Here is a 16,798-nt window from a genome sequence, read left to right on the forward strand (position 1 = left end):
CATTGCAAATCCTATTCCAATGAATCTAGCTTTTGCCATTCATTCAATGAAAGAAACTGCACGCGGTCTTTCAATAATACAAACTGCATGCGTTGAGTAAATGAAAAAAAGACTTCACGTGGTAATTCATATAAGAGCAGCTTTTCTCGTTGTCTCAAGCTTTACACTTTCATTAGTTGAAATCAACTGCATTCATTCAATCATTGTTTCAAACTGCAATCATTTAGTCAATGAATCAAACAATACCAATCGATTCAATCAATCAGACTTAACACATTTACTTCGTGAATCAAACAGCACGCATTTATTCACTGAAATGCACTGCACGTCATAATTCAACGAGTAGAGCTTCTCTCATTCATTCAATCGGTCAAGTTTAATGCGTTCATTCAATGAAACAAGCTGCATTCATTGAATCATTGAATCTAACTACTATCACTGATTCAATGAATCTAACCTTATTCTTTGTTTCAATGGAACAAACCTAATTCACACGGTTAAAGAATGAAACTGTACACGTTTATTCAATGAAAGAGGCTGCACTTGTCAGTCAAATGACTAGAGCTCATTCGTTCAATGTCACAAGCTTCACACGTTGTCTCAATTAAACTGCACACATTCACTCCATGAACCAAACTGCACCTGCTAATTCAATGAGTAGAGCTTTTCTCATTCATTTAAAGTGTCCATACAAACTTCATTTTGTATCAAATGCATCAAACCATATTCCTTGTTCCAATGAAACAAACATTTAGTCATTCACTTGTATAGTGAATCCTACTGCACTCTTTCATTCAATGAAACAGACTACACATGTAGAAGTACTCACGTTGGTTCAATGGTTCAAACATAACGCATTGATTCAATCAAACAAATTGCACACATTTAGTCCATGAAGCAAACAGCACTTGTCAATTCAATGAGTAGAGCTACTCTCATTCGTTCAATGTCACAAGCTTCACACATTGTCTCAAACAAACTGCACACATTCACTCCATGAACCAAACTGCACTTGTTAATACAATGAATAGAGCTTCTCTCGTTCAATCAAAGAGTCACGCACAACGCCTTCATTCAATTATACAAAATTATTCGTTAAACCATTGAATTGATTCAATGAATCAAACCATAACCTTGTTCCAATGGAACAAACATTTGATCATTCACTTGTTTAGTGAATCCTACTGCACTCGTTCAATCAATGAAACAAACTGCACATGTCGAGGCCCTCATGTTGTGTCAATGCCACAAGCTTAACGCATTGATTCAATCGAACAATATGCACACAAATAGCCCGTGAAGCAAACAGCAGTTGTCAATTCTATGAATACGGATACTCTCATCCATTCAATGTCGCGTTCATTCAATGCACACTGCACACATTCATTCAATGGAAGAGGCTGCACTTGTCCATTCAATGAGTAGAGCTACTCTCATTCATTCAAAGCCGCAAGATTCAAGTCTCTGTCAAACTGTCCACCTTCTCTCCATGAACCAAACTGTCAGTCGTAATTCAAAGAGAAGAGCTTCTCTGATTCTTTCAAAGTGTCAAGCTCACCGTTTTCATTTAATGAAACAAACCGCATCCATTGAATCATTGAATCAAACAACAATCATTGTTTCAATTAACCAAACCATATTCCTTGATTCAATGTAAGAAACGTAAACTGACTTATTTAGTGAATACTCCTACACTCGTTCATTCAGTGGAACAGACTGCAATGAGTAAAGGTTCTCTCATTCGTTTAATGCCACAAGTCTAACGCATTGATTCAATCAAACAAACTGCGCACATTTTCTCGTTGGTGGAAACTGCACGTGTTCATTCAACGACCAGAGATTTTCACTTTCATTCATTGCCTCCAGCTTAACGCTTTAAATTCAATGAATCAACCTGCATTCGTTCATCTATTCATATTTCAATCATTGATTCAATCAATCAAATGGGATTCATTGATTAAAGTGTACAGACATCACTCATTTATGGAATGAATTTAACTGCAATCGTTCAATTAATAAATCAAACTACATTCATTCGATGAGAAACACTGCAAATCCTATTCCAATGAATCTAGCTTTTGCCATTCATTCAATGAAGGAAACTGCACGCGGTCTTTCAATAATACAAACTGCATGCGTTGAGTAAATGAAAAAAAAAGACTTCACGTGGTAATTCATATAAGAGTAGCTTTTCTCGTTGTCTCAAGCTTTACACTTTCATTAAATGAAATCAACTGCATTCATTCAATCATTGTTTCAAACTGCAATCATTTAGTCAATGAATCAAACAATACCAATCGATTCAATCAATCAGACTTAACACATTTACTTCGTGAATCAAACAGCACGCATTTATTCACTGAAATGCACTGCACGTCATAATTCAACGAGTAGAGCTTCTCTCATTCATTCAATCGGTCAAGTTTAATGCGTTCATTCAATGAAACAAGCTGCATTCATTGAATCATTGAATCTAACTACTATCACTGATTCAATGAATCTAACCTTATTCTTTGTTTCAATGGAACAAACCTAATTCACACGGTTAAAGAATGAAACTGTACACGTTTATTCAATGAAAGAGGCTGCACTTGTCAGTCAAATGACTAGAGCTCATTCGTTCAATGTCACAAGCTTCACACGTTGTCTCAATTAAACTGCAAACATTCACTCCATGAACCAAACTGCACCTGCTAATTCACTGAGTAGAGCTTTTCTCATTCATTTAAAGTGTCCATACAAACTTCATTTTGTATCAAATGCATCAAACCATATTCCTTGTTCCAATGAAACAAACATTTAGTCATTCACTTGTATAGTGAATCCTACTGCACTCTTTCATTCAATGAAACAGACTACACATGTAGAAGTACTCACGTTGGTTCAATGGTTCAAACATAACGCATTGATTCAATCAAACAAATTGCACACATTTAGTCCATGAAGCAAACAGCACTTGTCAATTCAATGAGTAGAGCTACTCTCATTCGTTCAATGTCACAAGCTTCACACATTGTCTCAAACAAACTGCACACATTCACTCCATGAACCAAACTGCACCTGTTAATACAATGAATAGAGCTTCTCTCGTTCAATCAATGAGTCACGCACAACGCCTTCATTCAATTATACAAAATTATTCGTTAAACCATTGAATTGATTCAATGAATCAAACCATAACCTTGTTCCAATGGAACAAACATTTGATCATTCACTTGTTTAGTGAATCCTACTGCACTCGTTCATTAAATGAAACAAACTGCACATGTCGAGGCCCTCATGTTGTATCAATGCCACAAGCTTAACGCATTGATTCAATCGAACAATATGCACACAAATAGCCCGTGAAGCAAACAGCAGTTGTCAATTCAATGAATACGGATACTCTCATTCGCGTTCATTCAATGCAGACTGCACACATTCATTCAATGAAAGAGGCTGCACTTGTCCATTCAATGAGTAGAGCTACTCTCATTCATTCAAAGCCACAAGATTCACGCATTGTCTCTGTCAAACTGTCCACCTTCTCTCCATGAACCAAACTGTCAGTCGTAATTCAATGAGAAGAGCTTCTCTGATTCTTTCAAAGTGTCAAGCTCACCGTTTTCATTTAATGAAACAAACCGCATCCATTGAATCATTGAATCAAACAACAATCATTGTTTCAATGAACCAAACCATATTCCTTGATTCAATGTAAGAAACGTAAACTGACTTATTTAGTGAATACTCCTACACTCGTTCATTCAGTGGAACAGACTGCAATGAGTAAAGGTTCTCTCATTCGTTTAATGCCACAAGTCTAACGCATTGATTCAATCAAACAAACATTTTCTCGTTGGTGGAAACTGCACGTGTTCATTCAACGACCAGAGATTTTCACTTTCATTCATTGCCTCCAGCTTAACGCTTTAAATTCAATGAATCAACCTGCATTCGTTCATCTATTCATATTTCAATCATTGATTCAATCAATCAAATGGGATTCATTGATTAAAGTGTACAGACATCACTCATTTATGGAATGAATTTAACTGCAATCGTTCAATTAATAAATCAAACTACATTCATTCGATGAGAAACATTGCAAATCCTATTCCAATGAATCTAGCTTTTGCCATTCATTCAATGAAAGAAACTGCACGCGGTCTTTCAATAATACAAACTGCATGCGTTGAGTAAATGAAAAAAAGACTTCACGTGGTAATTCATATAAGAGCAGCTTTTCTCGTTGTCTCAAGCTTTACACTTTCATTAGTTGAAATCAACTGCATTCATTCAATCATTGTTTCAAACTGCAATCATTTAGTCAATGAATCAAACAATACCAATCGATTCAATCAATCAGACTTAACACATTTACTTCGTGAATCAAACAGCACGCATTTATTCACTGAAATGCACTGCACGTCATAATTCAACGAGTAGAGCTTCTCTCATTCATTCAATCGGTCAAGTTTAATGCGTTCATTCAATGAAACAAGCTGCATTCATTGAATCATTGAATCTAACTACTATCACTGATTCAATGAATCTAACCTTATTCTTTGTTTCAATGGAACAAACCTAATTCACACGGTTAAAGAATGAAACTGTACACGTTTATTCAATGAAAGAGGCTGCACTTGTCAGTCAAATGACTAGAGCTCATTCGTTCAATGTCACAAGCTTCACACGTTGTCTCAATTAAACTGCACACATTCACTCCATGAACCAAACTGCACCTGCTAATTCAATGAGTAGAGCTTTTCTCATTCATTTAAAGTGTCCATACAAACTTCATTTTGTATCAAATGCATCAAACCATATTCCTTGTTCCAATGAAACAAACATTTAGTCATTCACTTGTATAGTGAATCCTACTGCACTCTTTCATTCAATGAAACAGACTACACATGTAGAAGTACTCACGTTGGTTCAATGGTTCAAACATAACGCATTGATTCAATCAAACAAATTGCACACATTTAGTCCATGAAGCAAACAGCACTTGTCAATTCAATGAGTAGAGCTACTCTCATTCGTTCAATGTCACAAGCTTCACACATTGTCTCAAACAAACTGCACACATTCACTCCATGAACCAAACTGCACTTGTTAATACAATGAATAGAGCTTCTCTCGTTCAATCAAAGAGTCACGCACAACGCCTTCATTCAATTATACAAAATTATTCGTTAAACCATTGAATTGATTCAATGAATCAAACCATAACCTTGTTCCAATGGAACAAACATTTGATCATTCACTTGTTTAGTGAATCCTACTGCACTCGTTCAATCAATGAAACAAACTGCACATGTCGAGGCCCTCATGTTGTGTCAATGCCACAAGCTTAACGCATTGATTCAATCGAACAATATGCACACAAATAGCCCGTGAAGCAAACAGCAGTTGTCAATTCTATGAATACGGATACTCTCATCCATTCAATGTCGCGTTCATTCAATGCACACTGCACACATTCATTCAATGGAAGAGGCTGCACTTGTCCATTCAATGAGTAGAGCTACTCTCATTCATTCAAAGCCACAAGATTCACGCATTGTCTCTGTCAAACTGTCCACCTTCTCTCCATGAACCAAACTGTCAGTCGTAATTCAATGAGAAGAGCTTCTCTGATTCTTTCAAAGTGTCAAGCTCACCGTTTTCATTTAATGAAACAAACCGCATCCATTGAATCATTGAATCAAACAACAATCATTGTTTCAATGAACCAAACCATATTCCTTGATTCAATGTAAGAAACGTAAACTGACTTATTTAGTGAATATTCCTACACTCGTTCATTCAGTGGAACAGACTGCAATGAGTAAAGGTTCTCTCATTCGTTTAATGCCACAAGTCTAACGCATTGATTCAATCAAACAAACATTTACTCGTTGGTGGAAACTGCACGTGTTCATTCAACGACCAGAGATTTTCACTTTCATTCATTGCCTCCAGCTTAACACTTTAAATTCAATGAATCAACCTGCATTCGTTCATCTATTCATATTTCAATCATTGATTCAATCAATCAAATGGGATTCATTGATTAAAGTGTACAGACATCACTCATTTATGGAATGAATTTAACTGCAATCGTTCAATTAATAAATCAAACTACATTCATTCGATGAGAAACATTGCAAATCCTATTCCAATGAATCTAGCTTTTGCCATTCATTCAATGAAAGAAACTGCACGCGGTCTTTCAATAATACAAACTGCATGCGTTGAGTAAATGAAAAAAAGACTTCACGTGGTAATTCATATAAGAGCAGCTTTTCTCGTTGTCTCAAGCTTTACACTTTCATTAGTTGAAATCAACTGCATTCATTCAATCATTGTTTCAAACTGCAATCATTTAGTCAATGAATCAAACAATACCAATCGATTCAATCAATCAGACTTAACACATTTACTTCGTGAATCAAACAGCACGCATTTATTCACTGAAATGCACTGCACGTCATAATTCAACGAGTAGAGCTTCTCTCATTCATTCAATCGGTCAAGTTTAATGCGTTCATTCAATGAAACAAGCTGCATTCATTGAATCATTGAATCTAACTACTATCACTGATTCAATGAATCTAACCTTATTCTTTGTTTCAATGGAACAAACCTAATTCACACGGTTAAAGAATGAAACTGTACACGTTTATTCAATGAAAGAGGCTGCACTTGTCAGTCAAATGACTAGAGCTCATTCGTTCAATGTCACAAGCTTCACACGTTGTCTCAATTAAACTGCACACATTCACTCCATGAACCAAACTGCACCTGCTAATTCAATGAGTAGAGCTTTTCTCATTCATTTAAAGTGTCCATACAAACTTCATTTTGTATCAAATGCATCAAACCATATTCCTTGTTCCAATGAAACAAACATTTAGTCATTCACTTGTATAGTGAATCCTACTGCACTCTTTCATTCAATGAAACAGACTACACATGTAGAAGTACTCACGTTGGTTCAATGGTTCAAACATAACGCATTGATTCAATCAAACAAATTGCACACATTTAGTCCATGAAGCAAACAGCACTTGTCAATTCAATGAGTAGAGCTACTCTCATTCGTTCAATGTCACAAGCTTCACACATTGTCTCAAACAAACTGCACACATTCACTCCATGAACCAAACTGCACTTGTTAATACAATGAATAGAGCTTCTCTCGTTCAATCAAAGAGTCACGCACAACGCCTTCATTCAATTATACAAAATTATTCGTTAAACCATTGAATTGATTCAATGAATCAAACCATAACCTTGTTCCAATGGAACAAACATTTGATCATTCACTTGTTTAGTGAATCCTACTGCACTCGTTCAATCAATGAAACAAACTGCACATGTCGAGGCCCTCATGTTGTGTCAATGCCACAAGCTTAACGCATTGATTCAATCGAACAATATGCACACAAATAGCCCGTGAAGCAAACAGCAGTTGTCAATTCTATGAATACGGATACTCTCATCCATTCAATGTCGCGTTCATTCAATGCACACTGCACACATTCATTCAATGGAAGAGGCTGCACTTGTCCATTCAATGAGTAGAGCTACTCTCATTCATTCAAAGCCACAAGATTCAAGTCTCTGTCAAACTGTCCACCTTCTCTCCATGAACCAAACTGTCAGTCGTAATTCAAAGAGAAGAGCTTCTCTGATTCTTTCAAAGTGTCAAGCTCACCGTTTTCATTTAATGAAACAAACCGCATCCATTGAATCATTGAATCAAACAACAATCATTGTTTCAATTAACCAAACCATATTCCTTGATTCAATGTAAGAAACGTAAACTGACTTATTTAGTGAATACTCCTACACTCGTTCATTCAGTGGAACAGACTGCAATGAGTAAAGGTTCTCTCATTCGTTTAATGCCACAAGTCTAACGCATTGATTCAATCAAACAAACTGCGCACATTTTCTCGTTGGTGGAAACTGCACGTGTTCATTCAACGACCAGAGATTTTCACTTTCATTCATTGCCTCCAGCTTAACGCTTTAAATTCAATGAATCAACCTGCATTCGTTCATCTATTCATATTTCAATCATTGATTCAATCAATCAAATGGGATTCATTGATTAAAGTGTACAGACATCACTCATTTATGGAATGAATTTAACTGCAATCGTTCAATTAATAAATCAAACTACATTCATTCGATGAGAAACACTGCAAATCCTATTCCAATGAATCTAGCTTTTGCCATTCATTCAATGAAGGAAACTGCACGCGGTCTTTCAATAATACAAACTGCATGCGTTGAGTAAATGAAAAAAAAAGACTTCACGTGGTAATTCATATAAGAGTAGCTTTTCTCGTTGTCTCAAGCTTTACACTTTCATTAAATGAAATCAACTGCATTCATTCAATCATTGTTTCAAACTGCAATCATTTAGTCAATGAATCAAACAATACCAATCGATTCAATCAATCAGACTTAACACATTTACTTCGTGAATCAAACAGCACGCATTTATTCACTGAAATGCACTGCACGTCATAATTCAACGAGTAGAGCTTCTCTCATTCATTCAATCGGTCAAGTTTAATGCGTTCATTCAATGAAACAAGCTGCATTCATTGAATCATTGAATCTAACTACTATCACTGATTCAATGAATCTAACCTTATTCTTTGTTTCAATGGAACAAACCTAATTCACACGGTTAAAGAATGAAACTGTACACGTTTATTCAATGAAAGAGGCTGCACTTGTCAGTCAAATGACTAGAGCTCATTCGTTCAATGTCACAAGCTTCACACGTTGTCTCAATTAAACTGCAAACATTCACTCCATGAACCAAACTGCACCTGCTAATTCACTGAGTAGAGCTTTTCTCATTCATTTAAAGTGTCCATACAAACTTCATTTTGTATCAAATGCATCAAACCATATTCCTTGTTCCAATGAAACAAACATTTAGTCATTCACTTGTATAGTGAATCCTACTGCACTCTTTCATTCAATGAAACAGACTACACATGTAGAAGTACTCACGTTGGTTCAATGGTTCAAACATAACGCATTGATTCAATCAAACAAATTGCACACATTTAGTCCATGAAGCAAACAGCACTTGTCAATTCAATGAGTAGAGCTACTCTCATTCGTTCAATGTCACAAGCTTCACACATTGTCTCAAACAAACTGCACACATTCACTCCATGAACCAAACTGCACCTGTTAATACAATGAATAGAGCTTCTCTCGTTCAATCAAAGAGTCACGCACAACGCCTTCATTCAATTATACAAAATTATTCGTTAAACCATTGAATTGATTCAATGAATCAAACCATAACCTTGTTCCAATGGAACAAACATTTGATCATTCACTTGTTTAGTGAATCCTACTGCACTCGTTCATTAAATGAAACAAACTGCACATGTCGAGGCCCTCATGTTGTATCAATGCCACAAGCTTAACGCATTGATTCAATCGAACAATATGCACACAAATAGCCCGTGAAGCAAACAGCAGTTGTCAATTCAATGAATACGGATACTCTCATTCGCGTTCATTCAATGCAGACTGCACACATTCATTCAATGAAGAGGCTGCACTTGTCCATTCAATGAGTAGAGCTACTCTCATTCATTCAAAGCCACAAGATTCACGCATTGTCTCTGTCAAACTGTCCACCTTCTCTCCATGAACCAAACTGTCAGTCGTAATTCAATGAGAAGAGCTTCTCTGATTCTTTCAAAGTGTCAAGCTCACCGTTTTCATTTAATGAAACAAACCGCATCCATTGAATCATTGAATCAAACAACAATCATTGTTTCAATGAACCAAACCATATTCCTTGATTCAATGTAAGAAACGTAAACTGACTTATTTAGTGAATACTCCTACACTCGTTCATTCAGTGGAACAGACTGCAATGAGTAAAGGTTCTCTCATTCGTTTAATGCCACAAGTCTAACGCATTGATTCAATCAAACAAACATTTTCTCGTTGGTGGAAACTGCACGTGTTCATTCAACGACCAGAGATTTTCACTTTCATTCATTGCCTCCAGCTTAACGCTTTAAATTCAATGAATCAACCTGCATTCGTTCATCTATTCATATTTCAATCATTGATTCAATCAATCAAATGGGATTCATTGATTAAAGTGTACAGACATCACTCATTTATGGAATGAATTTAACTGCAATCGTTCAATTAATAAATCAAACTACATTCATTCGATGAGAAACATTGCAAATCCTATTCCAATGAATCTAGCTTTTGCCATTCATTCAATGAAAGAAACTGCACGCGGTCTTTCAATAATACAAACTGCATGCGTTGAGTAAATGAAAAAAAGACTTCACGTGGTAATTCATATAAGAGCAGCTTTTCTCGTTGTCTCAAGCTTTACACTTTCATTAGTTGAAATCAACTGCATTCATTCAATCATTGTTTCAAACTGCAATCATTTAGTCAATGAATCAAACAATACCAATCGATTCAATCAATCAGACTTAACACATTTACTTCGTGAATCAAACAGCACGCATTTATTCACTGAAATGCACTGCACGTCATAATTCAACGAGTAGAGCTTCTCTCATTCATTCAATCGGTCAAGTTTAATGCGTTCATTCAATGAAACAAGCTGCATTCATTGAATCATTGAATCTAACTACTATCACTGATTCAATGAATCTAACCTTATTCTTTGTTTCAATGGAACAAACCTAATTCACACGGTTAAAGAATGAAACTGTACACGTTTATTCAATGAAAGAGGCTGCACTTGTCAGTCAAATGACTAGAGCTCATTCGTTCAATGTCACAAGCTTCACACGTTGTCTCAATTAAACTGCACACATTCACTCCATGAACCAAACTGCACCTGCTAATTCAATGAGTAGAGCTTTTCTCATTCATTTAAAGTGTCCATACAAACTTCATTTTGTATCAAATGCATCAAACCATATTCCTTGTTCCAATGAAACAAACTTGTATAGTCATTCACTTGTATAGTGAATCCTACTGCACTCTTTCATTCAATGAAACAGACTACACATGTAGAAGTACTCACGTTGGTTCAATGGTTCAAACATAACGCATTGATTCAATCAAACAAATTGCACACATTTAGTCCATGAAGCAAACAGCACTTGTCAATTCAATGAGTAGAGCTACTCTCATTCGTTCAATGTCACAAGCTTCACACATTGTCTCAAACAAACTGCACACATTCACTCCATGAACCAAACTGCACTTGTTAATACAATGAATAGAGCTTCTCTCGTTCAATCAAAGAGTCACGCACAACGCCTTCATTCAATTATACAAAATTATTCGTTAAACCATTGAATTGATTCAATGAATCAAACCATAACCTTGTTCCAATGGAACAAACATTTGATCATTCACTTGTTTAGTGAATCCTACTGCACTCGTTCAATCAATGAAACAAACTGCACATGTCGAGGCCCTCATGTTGTGTCAATGCCACAAGCTTAACGCATTGATTCAATCGAACAATATGCACACAAATAGCCCGTGAAGCAAACAGCAGTTGTCAATTCAATGAATACGGATACTCTCATTCGCGTTCATTCAATGCAGACTGCACACATTCATTCAATGAAAGAGGCTGCACTTGTCCATTCAATGAGTAGAGCTACTCTCATTCATTCAAAGCCACAAGATTCACGCATTGTCTCTGTCAAACTGTCCACCTTCTCTCCATGAACCAAACTGTCAGTCGTAATTCAATGAGAAGAGCTTCTCTGATTCTTTCAAAGTGTCAAGCTCACCGTTTTCATTTAATGAAACAAACCGCATCCATTGAATCATTGAATCAAACAACAATCATTGTTTCAATGAACCAAACCATATTCCTTGATTCAATGTAAGAAACGTAAACTGACTTATTTAGTGAATACTCCTACACTCGTTCATTCAGTGGAACAGACTGCAATGAGTAAAGGTTCTCTCATTCGTTTAATGCCACAAGTCTAACGCATTGATTCAATCAAACAAACATTTTCTCGTTGGTGGAAACTGCACGTGTTCATTCAACGACCAGAGATTTTCACTTTCATTCATTGCCTCCAGCTTAACGCTTTAAATTCAATGAATCAACCTGCATTCGTTCATCTATTCATATTTCAATCATTGATTCAATCAATCAAATGGGATTCATTGATTAAAGTGTACAGACATCACTCATTTATGGAATGAATTTAACTGCAATCGTTCAATTAATAAATCAAACTACATTCATTCGATGAGAAACATTGCAAATCCTATTCCAATGAATCTAGCTTTTGCCATTCATTCAATGAAAGAAACTGCACGCGGTCTTTCAATAATACAAACTGCATGCGTTGAGTAAATGAAAAAAAAGACTTCACGTGGTAATTCATATAAGAGCAGCTTTTCTCGTTGTCTCAAGCTTTACACTTTCATTAGTTGAAATCAACTGCATTCATTCAATCATTGTTTCAAACTGCAATCATTTAGTCAATGAATCAAACAATACCAATCGATTCAATCAATCAGACTTAACACATTTACTTCGTGAATCAAACAGCACGCATTTATTCACTGAAATGCACTGCACGTCATAATTCAACGAGTAGAGCTTCTCTCATTCATTCAATCGGTCAAGTTTAATGCGTTCATTCAATGAAACAAGCTGCATTCATTGAATCATTGAATCTAACTACTATCACTGATTCAATGAATCTAACCTTATTCTTTGTTTCAATGGAACAAACCTAATTCACACGGTTAAAGAATGAAACTGTACACGTTTATTCAATGAAAGAGGCTGCACTTGTCAGTCAAATGACTAGAGCTCATTCGTTCAATGTCACAAGCTTCACACGTTGTCTCAATTAAACTGCACACATTCACTCCATGAACCAAACTGCACCTGCTAATTCAATGAGTAGAGCTTTTCTCATTCATTTAAAGTGTCCATACAAACTTCATTTTGTATCAAATGCATCAAACCATATTCCTTGTTCCAATGAAACAAACATTTAGTCATTCACTTGTATAGTGAATCCTACTGCACTCTTTCATTCAATGAAACAGACTACACATGTAGAAGTACTCACGTTGGTTCAATGGTTCAAACATAACGCATTGATTCAATCAAACAAATTGCACACATTTAGTCCATGAAGCAAACAGCACTTGTCAATTCAATGAGTAGAGCTACTCTCATTCGTTCAATGTCACAAGCTTCACACATTGTCTCAAACAAACTGCACACATTCACTCCATGAACCAAACTGCACTTGTTAATACAATGAATAGAGCTTCTCTCGTTCAATCAAAGAGTCACGCACAACGCCTTCATTCAATTATACAAAATTATTCGTTAAACCATTGAATTGATTCAATGAATCAAACCATAACCTTGTTCCAATGGAACAAACATTTGATCATTCACTTGTTTAGTGAATCCTACTGCACTCGTTCAATCAATGAAACAAACTGCACATGTCGAGGCCCTCATGTTGTGTCAATGCCACAAGCTTAACGCATTGATTCAATCGAACAATATGCACACAAATAGCCCGTGAAGCAAACAGCAGTTGTCAATTCTATGAATACGGATACTCTCATCCATTCAATGTCGCGTTCATTCAATGCACACTGCACACATTCATTCAATGGAAGAGGCTGCACTTGTCCATTCAATGAGTAGAGCTACTCTCATTCATTCAAAGCCGCAAGATTCAAGTCTCTGTCAAACTGTCCACCTTCTCTCCATGAACCAAACTGTCAGTCGTAATTCAAAGAGAAGAGCTTCTCTGATTCTTTCAAAGTGTCAAGCCCACCGTTTTCATTTAATGAAACAAACCGCATCCATTGAATCATTGAATCAAACAACAATCATTGTTTCAATGAACCAAACCATATTCCTTGATTCAATGTAAGAAACGTAAACTGACTTATTTAGTGAATACTCCTACACTCGTTCATTCAGTGGAACAGACTGCAATGAGTAAAGGTTCTCTCATTCGTTTAATGCCACAAGTCTAACGCATTGATTCAATCAAACAAACTGCGCACATTTTCTCGTTGGTGGAAACTGCACGTGTTCATTCAACGACCAGAGATTTTCACTTTCATTCATTGCCTCCAGCTTAACGCTTTAAATTCAATGAATCAACCTGCATTCGTTCATCTATTCATATTTCAATCATTGATTCAATCAATCAAATGGGATTCATTGATTAAAGTGTACAGACATCACTCATTTATGGAATGAATTTAACTGCAATCGTTCAATTAATAAATCAAACTACATTCATTCGATGAGAAACATTGCAAATCCTATTCCAATGAATCTAGCTTTTGCCATTCATTCAATGAAGAAACTGCACGCGGTCTTTCAATAATACAAACTGCATGCGTTGAGTAAATGAAAAAAAGACTTCACGTGGTAATTCATATAAGAGCAGCTTTTCTCGTTGTCTCAAGCTTTACACTTTCATTAGTTGAAATCAACTGCATTCATTCAATCATTGTTTCAAACTGCAATCATTTAGTCAATGAATCAAACAATACCAATCGATTCAATCAATCAGACTTAACACATTTACTTCGTGAATCAAACAGCACGCATTTATTCACTGAAATGCACTGCACGTCATAATTCAACGAGTAGAGCTTCTCTCATTCATTCAATCGGTCAAGTTTAATGCGTTCATTCAATGAAACAAGCTGCATTCATTGAATCATTGAATCTAACTACTATCACTGATTCAATGAATCTAACCTTATTCTTTGTTTCAATGGAACAAACCTAATTCACACGGTTAAAGAATGAAACTGTACACGTTTATTCAATGAAAGAGGCTGCACTTGTCAGTCAAATGACTAGAGCTCATTCGTTCAATGTCACAAGCTTCACACGTTGTCTCAATTAAACTGCACACATTCACTCCATGAACCAAACTGCACCTGCTAATTCAATGAGTAGAGCTTTTCTCATTCATTTAAAGTGTCCATACAAACTTCATTTTGTATCAAATGCATCAAACCATATTCCTTGTTCCAATGAAACAAACTTGTATAGTCATTCACTTGTATAGTGAATCCTACTGCACTCTTTCATTCAATGAAACAGACTACACATGTAGAAGTACTCACGTTGGTTCAATGGTTCAAACATAACGCATTGATTCAATCAAACAAATTGCACACATTTAGTCCATGAAGCAAACAGCACTTGTCAATTCAATGAGTAGAGCTACTCTCATTCGTTCAATGTCACAAGCTTCACACATTGTCTCAAACAAACTGCACACATTCACTCCATGAACCAAACTGCACCTGTTAATACAATGAATAGAGCTTCTCTCGTTCAATCAAAGAGTCACGCACAACGCCTTCATTCAATTATACAAAATTATTCGTTAAACCATTGAATTGATTCAATGAATCAAACCATAACCTTGTTCCAATGGAACAAACATTTGATCATTCACTTGTTTAGTGAATCCTACTGCACTCGTTCATTAAATGAAACAAACTGCACATGTCGAGGCCCTCATGTTGTGTCAATGCCACAAGCTTAACGCATTGATTCAATCGAACAATATGCACACAAATAGCCCGTGAAGCAAACAGCAGTTGTCAATTCTATGAATACGGATACTCTCATCCATTCAATGTCGCGTTCATTCAATGCACACTGCACACATTCATTCAATGGAAGAGGCTGCACTTGTCCATTCAATGAGTAGAGCTACTCTCATTCATTCAAAGCCACAAGATTCACGCATTGTCTCTGTCAAACTGTCCACCTTCTCTCCATGAACCAAACTGTCAGTCGTAATTCAATGAGAAGAGCTTCTCTGATTCTTTCAAAGTGTCAAGCTCACCGTTTTCATTTAATGAAACAAACCGCATCCATTGAATCATTGAATCAAACAACAATCATTGTTTCAATGAACCAAACCATATTCCTTGATTCAATGTAAGAAACGTAAACTGACTTATTTAGTGAATATTCCTACAATCGTTCATTCAGTGGAACAGACTGCAATGAGTAAAGGTTCTCTCATTCGTTTAATGCCACAAGTCTAACGCATTGATTCAATCAAACAAACTGCGCACATTTACTCGTTGGTGGAAACTGCACGTGTTCATTCAACGACCAGAGATTTTCACTTTCATTCATTGCCTCCAGCTTAACGCTTTAAATTCAATGAATCAACCTGCATTCGTTCATCTATTCATATTTCAATCATTGATTCAATCAATCAAATGGGATTCATTGATTAAAGTGTACAGACATCACTCATTTATGGAATGAATTTAACTGCAATCGTTCAATTAATAAATCAAACTACATTCATTCGATGAGAAACATTGCAAATCCTATTCCAATGAATCTAGCTTTTGCCATTCATTCAATGAAGGAAACTGCACGCGGTCTTTCAATAATACAAACTGCATGCGTTGAGTAAATGAAAAAAAAGACTTCACGTGGTAATTCATATAAGAGTAGCTTTTCTCGTTGTCTCAAGCTTTACACTTTCATTAAATGAAATCAACTGCATTCATTCAATCATTGTTTCAAACTGCAATCATTTAGTCAATGAATCAAACAATACCAATCGATTCAATCAATCAGACTTAACACATTTACTTCGTGAATCAAACAGCACGCATTTATTCACTGAAATGCACTGCACGTCATAATTCAACGAGTAGAGCTTCTCTCATTCATTCAATCGGTCAAGTTTAATGCGTTCATTCAATGAAACAAGCTGCATTCATTGAATCATTGAATCTAACTACTATCACTGATTCAATGAATCTA

The sequence above is a fragment of the Hemiscyllium ocellatum genome, chromosome 11 (genome assembly GCF_020745735.1).
Source record: "Hemiscyllium ocellatum isolate sHemOce1 chromosome 11, sHemOce1.pat.X.cur, whole genome shotgun sequence".
NCBI lineage: Eukaryota > Metazoa > Chordata > Chondrichthyes > Orectolobiformes > Hemiscylliidae > Hemiscyllium > Hemiscyllium ocellatum.